At 46.9% G+C, this 5,684-nt stretch overlaps 1 pseudogene; it reads right to left on the reverse strand.

Annotated features, from left to right (window-relative positions):
* Window positions 1-395: 395 nt before the first annotated feature.
* LOC134480062 (peptidyl-prolyl cis-trans isomerase A-like) lies at window positions 396-2,852 on the reverse strand (annotated as a pseudogene).
* Between the last annotated feature and the right edge of the window lie 2,832 nt (window positions 2,853-5,684).

Raw genomic sequence — 5,684 nt, forward strand, 5'->3', positions numbered from 1 at the left:
GATAGTCTTAGGCAACCCCTGTGAAAGTGTCATTCCATCCCCAAAGGGGTTGCAACCCACAGGTTGAGAACTGCTGCTTTAGTGGGTCTGAGTTTTTAGCCTAGGTGATTGCCTTCTAGTTTTACAAATTGGCATATCATCATGGCTTATTATTATTACCCCGATGTATCTTTCCTTTCTGATTATTTCCTTAGAGAGACCTACACTTGGAATTTATTAGGTGGTACCAATACTTACTGACTTCTTTTTCCTAAAGAGTTAGTGCCCAAATGCACTTCCACCTGTAATGATTAAGTGGGGTCACTGTAATTCCCATTTGGGATTACAAATTTCCAAAGGGAAAAAAATCCATTTAACAAAGCAAAGCAGGGGCCACACATTATGAGGTGGGAATGTTTTGCCCTTCCTCGATTTGGTTGAACAAAGTTTAAAGTGTTTCTGCAAGCATGGTCCCCAGACCAGTAACATCAGCATCACCTCAATCTGGTTGGAAAAGCAGATTCATCGAGCTGTCCTCGGACTTACTAAAACTGAAACTAAGAATGAGGACTAGGGTCTTAGTGTGAGTGTGTGTGTGTGCGTGTGTGTGTGTGTGCCTCTGTGTGTGTGTGTGTGTGTGTGTGTGTGTGTGTGTGTGTGTGCGCGCGCACACGCGCGCACCAGAAGTTAACCTCAGATATCTTTCCTGTTTTGTGAGACAGTCTCTCAGTTTGGCCTGGAGCTTGCTGACTCAGGCTGATTGAGCAGGGACCTTGCATGACTCGGTCTCCCCAGTACTGCTATGATAGGCATTTGCCTCTACAGCCAGACTTTGTTTCGGTGCTGGGGATCAAACTCATGTCCTTATACTTGCAGGACAAGCACTTTACTGACTGAGCCATCGTTCCAGGGACAAGATTTCAGTTTTAAGAAGCCTCCTGGATTATGTTCAAGTTCGAGAAGAACCTTGCCAAGCCCTCAGAAGTGTTTGCCGCGTGCCTTAAAATATCTAAATTCCATTTCCTAGCCCCTGACCATTTATAAGGGGTGGTGTGCCGGAACATAGAGAGGTGCGGCTTGCTGCCCTGGGTGAGTCCCTAGTGCGTATGTGACCAAACTCATGTGATAATGACTTGTGACACTGTTGCCTCTGAAGGTCAGGGTGAAAAATGTCTCTGCATCACTTAGCCCAAATGGGACACTGGAAGGAAATTTTAAGCTAAGTTACACCAGATGTTTCATGGTTATGCAAGAATGCAGAACACAACATGTTTTTCCTTGCTGGATAAAAACACGCTGTAAGTTTTCTTTAGCAGTGGGGCTAGGGCTTACAAAATGGAGTAGTCTGACCACTCTTCAGACTGCTTCCACCCCTCCCTCCCTCCCTCCTAGGGCAAAGGACAATCAAGCCAAAGACAAGGAAGAACACAGTGCCCTCAGTCCGCAGCTGAGACCGTCGGCTGCAACATCTGGGCTGTATAAAACAGAGATGACAGTGTGAGGCATGAGAGCGCGTGCTGCCTCTTCTACTTCAGACTGTTGTGCTCAGGGTGGCTCCGGAAGGCTTGCCCACTGCTAGTCTTAAAATAATGCAGATGGTAGCTGCAGTGAAGGAAATTAGGGAGGGAAAAATTATTTCCAGTTCTTTTCGAAGAGCATAGCAGACACCATTGTCTCCTTCCCAGGGACTGAATAATGTCCCCACTTCAGAGAAGTTCACACCTTTGTGTGATGGCTTCTTCAGAAGGATGGTCCACAGTGTTGTTGGACAGGTGATGGCTGAATGCTGGCTAACATGATTATAAATCTGTGCTGTGCCAATTCCAGCCACACAAGCTGTAGTAAGAGCGGTTAGTCATGCTGATTGGATTAAGAAGAGCCTAGATCAGTGGTTCTCCACCTGTGGGTACTGACCCCTCTAGGATTGAATGACCTGTTCACAGGGGTTGCACATTAGATATCCTGCATATTGGTTATTTAAATTATGATTCTTTTCTTTTTTTAGATTTTATTCTTAATCATAAACTTAACTTTACAATCCAGCTAGACTTGAGGAGCATGAGGAAAATATGGAACCCAAAGAACTTCAGTGAGAGCAGATGGGAAGGGGGCGCTCTCCTGAGCTACAGAAGGAATGGTTTGATGGGTAAAATGTCCGCAAGTCAAAAGAAATTAGGGTTGTCCACAGCAGGAAACTGTGGTCTTCTTCCTTGCCCTTCCTGGACCCAAAATGCCCCACGGCTTCCGCGATGTTCATGCCTTCTTTCACCTTCCCGAAGACCACATGCTTGCCATCCAGGATTTGTCATGGACAAGATGCCAGGACCTGTGTGCTTCAGGATGAAGTTCTCACCCTCAAATTTCATCATGGCCTGTGACGTCACCACCCTGGCACACGGGTCCTGGAATAATTCTGTGAAAGGAGGAGTCCTTATAGCCAAATCCCTTCTCTCCAGTGCTCAGAGCATGAAAGTTTTCTGCTGTCTTTGGAACTTTGTCTGCAAACAGCTGGAAGGAGACATGGCCCAAGGGCTTGCCATCGCCGCGATGTCAAAGTACATAATGGGGTTGACCATGTCTGCAGCAAGCGGCAAAAAGTGACAGCGTCATCTGCCTACACTATGATTTTTAACAGTATCAGAAGTACAGTTATGAAGTAACAATGAGAATAATTTTATGGTTGGGGGATCACTACAACATGAGGAAATGTATTAAAGGGTCATAGCACAAGGAAGGTTGAGAACCGCTGGCTCAGATTAATAAAGCACACATCAGGGTATGTGTGTGTAAGGACATTTTCAGAGAGAATTAAAACAGGGAAGATGGGTCCTGAATGACTAAATGAGGGTGGCACCATCCAGTAGTCTGGAGGGCCAAATAGAATGGAGGAGGAAGAGGGGAGGGGAAGGGAGAGGAGAAGGGGGAGGGGGAGGAAAGGGAAAGCAGAAGGGGGAGGGGTGGGAGAGGGGGAGGAGAGGGAGAGCAGAAGTGGGAGGGGGAGGAGAGGGAGAGCAGAAGGGGGAGGGGGAGGAAAGGGAAAGCAGAAGGGGAGGGGTGGGGGAGGAGAGGGGGAGCAGAAGGGGAGGGGGAGGAGAGGCAGAGCAGAAGGGGGAGGGGGAGGAGAGGGAGAGCAGAAGGGGAGGGGGAGGGAAGTGAAAGGGGGAGCAGAAGGGGGAGGGGAGGGGGAGGAGAGGGAGACCCAGCACTGTAAACATTCTCATTCTCTCACTGTCTTGAGTGCTCATTCCTACTCCAATCCCTGGCTGCTGAGGTGGGCTACTGAGCTCTGCCTCACCCTCCTGCCATGATGGACTAGATCCTTAAAAACCACAACCCAAACAAGCTTTTCCTCTCTTACAATGTGTTGTTCAGATGCTTTGTCACAGACAAAGACTAACACCAGGTGACACTCTGATTCACAGAACTTCAGTTTCCTAACAGGATCTCATTGGGACAGCTGCAAGAGGGACTAAAGGAGGCCACATTTAATGGTCATTCCTGTCTTCTCCCTAGCAGTGCTTCGGTGTCCTTTCAGTACCTCAACCTCCCACTGGTGAGGATGGGGCACAAAACCACTGCACTGATGTTCAGAAAGATCAAACAAATCCCATTATGCCTTGGGACATTCCTCCACAGTGAGGAAACATTTGTCTAAGTGTTCTTGTCTTACTTTGATATCTCATGATGTTCCTCACAGCCTCACTCATGGAGAGTGAAAATAAGGATTCCCTTCATAAAGTCAGGCCTGTGTGTCTGGGTCTATATCCCTGATAGACCTTTCCTGGAGACTGGAGAAAGAAAAAAAGAGCAGACTCTGAGGTGAAGTAGCAGGTTCTTGGTTCTTCAAAATGCTAGCCTAGATCCGTCACCAGCAGAATTCTTTACAACAAAGTAACTAGCACTTCCTTAAGACTACTGACAAATCCCAGCCCCGGTTTTCTGCAGGTCTGACTTGACCTTGAATTGACCTGTTCAGACCTACTCCACTATCCTTCCCAACCTAAATTTCTCATCCTCTCAGAGACCAGTCATTGAATGAACCTGAGGGAAGTGAAGAGGTAGTTACTCTTTTAAGTCTGTCGTCATGGATTTTCTGGCCTTCCCATGGACCCTTCTCACCTTGTGGTGTTATAATCTGTTCTGATTAACTTTGACCATCAACTTGGCACAACCTAGAAATATCTACAGAGAGAATTTCATTTGAAAAATTGCCTAGGTCAGATTGACCTGCACACAACTCTGGTGGTGGGGTGTTCATGTTCACTAACTTAATGTAGGACCAATCTAGCCCTGTGTGGGAGGCACCATTCCTTACGCCCACTGTGGGAAGTACCATTCCCTAAGTCCTGGGGTGTATATGGAAGCTACTTGAACAGAAGCCTGCCTGCCAGCCAACAAGTAATATCCTCAGTCAGTCCTGATATACTTCTTCAGCTTTGAAGTGAGTTCCTTGGCCAAAGGCAATACTCAGGAATAGCAAGTAAGCTTGCTTTCATTTTTTTGCCTTGAGTTCTGCCTTGGCTTCCCTCAATGGCAGGCTAACTGAGATAAACTCTTTAATCTCCTAGATTGCTGTTGGCCAGGGCATTTGTGACAGCATCAGGAATGAAACTAAAATACCAGCCAAGCTCCTAAGCATCACCCAGGGATCTATAGTCATCCCCTTTATAAGTGCTCAAGTTTAACTAATCACCTCTTGGTTACTTCCTCTACTGGTCCCTCCCTCTCTGCTGGACAACAGCCTGTCCCCTGAGCATCTCTGATATTTCACTGGGCACAGTTGTGTCCACAGATATCACAGCTAATGAGGAGCCCGGAAGATGCCCAAGCCGTGTGATAGTGTTCCGTGCATGAGCTGAGAGTGCTCCTCCATGTATAAGCTCAATCACTGGAGTCCCAAAGTCATACGCTTTCTGTTGAGTAAGTTTGTAAAGGTTCTAGAGAAACAACACTTTCCATCTGATGTAGTCTCCTTGGTTTGCAGTGGGACGCAGATCTATAACTTCTGGTTGCAAGTGACAAGGGCCAGGTCTGGGCCCTCAGGCAAACAAGCACATGTCAGACACTGATCCGAGCCCCACTCATTCATCCTTTCTGACAGTGGAGGCTTTGTTAGTGACTCAGGCTTGTGGTGCCTGGCTCCCACAGCCCTAGCATGAGTAGTCAGTGTCTTCTGTGCAGTTTTCAGATCTGCTTATCAGTTCCTGGAGATGCCAGATTCACGTAGTTCTTAGCAGAGGTCACCATGTGGATTCCTCCTGGGACTTGCAATTTGGGCTTGTTTCTACTGCACCAGAATACTTGAAGACTATCATCATCATCACCGTCATCATCACCACCATTATTCACATTTTAAAAATGTGTGTGTGTGTGTGTGTGTGTGTGTGTGTAAAAATGACACAGCAGGTCTGTAGAAGTCAGAGGATAACTATAACTCGTGGGAGTTGGTTCACTTTATCTACCACAGGGCTCCCAGGGATCTAGCCCAAATCTTCAGGCTTTGAAGCCAGTACCTTTACCTGCTGAGCCATCCCACCAGCCTGGGGATTGGACTTTTATCTGCTCTTGCGATTTTTCAAAGGTGACATAATATATGAGAAATTCATTCTGGAACTTCCCAGTGTCTCCGTAAACTCTAAGACAACCCTGGGCTTGAATTAATTCTAGTTAGTTGCATCTTGAAGTGTGGAGGACCAATAGCTAAA

The sequence above is a fragment of the Rattus norvegicus genome, chromosome 8, assembly GCF_036323735.1.
Source record: "Rattus norvegicus strain BN/NHsdMcwi chromosome 8, GRCr8, whole genome shotgun sequence".
In the NCBI taxonomy this organism is placed as follows: domain Eukaryota; kingdom Metazoa; phylum Chordata; class Mammalia; order Rodentia; family Muridae; genus Rattus; species Rattus norvegicus.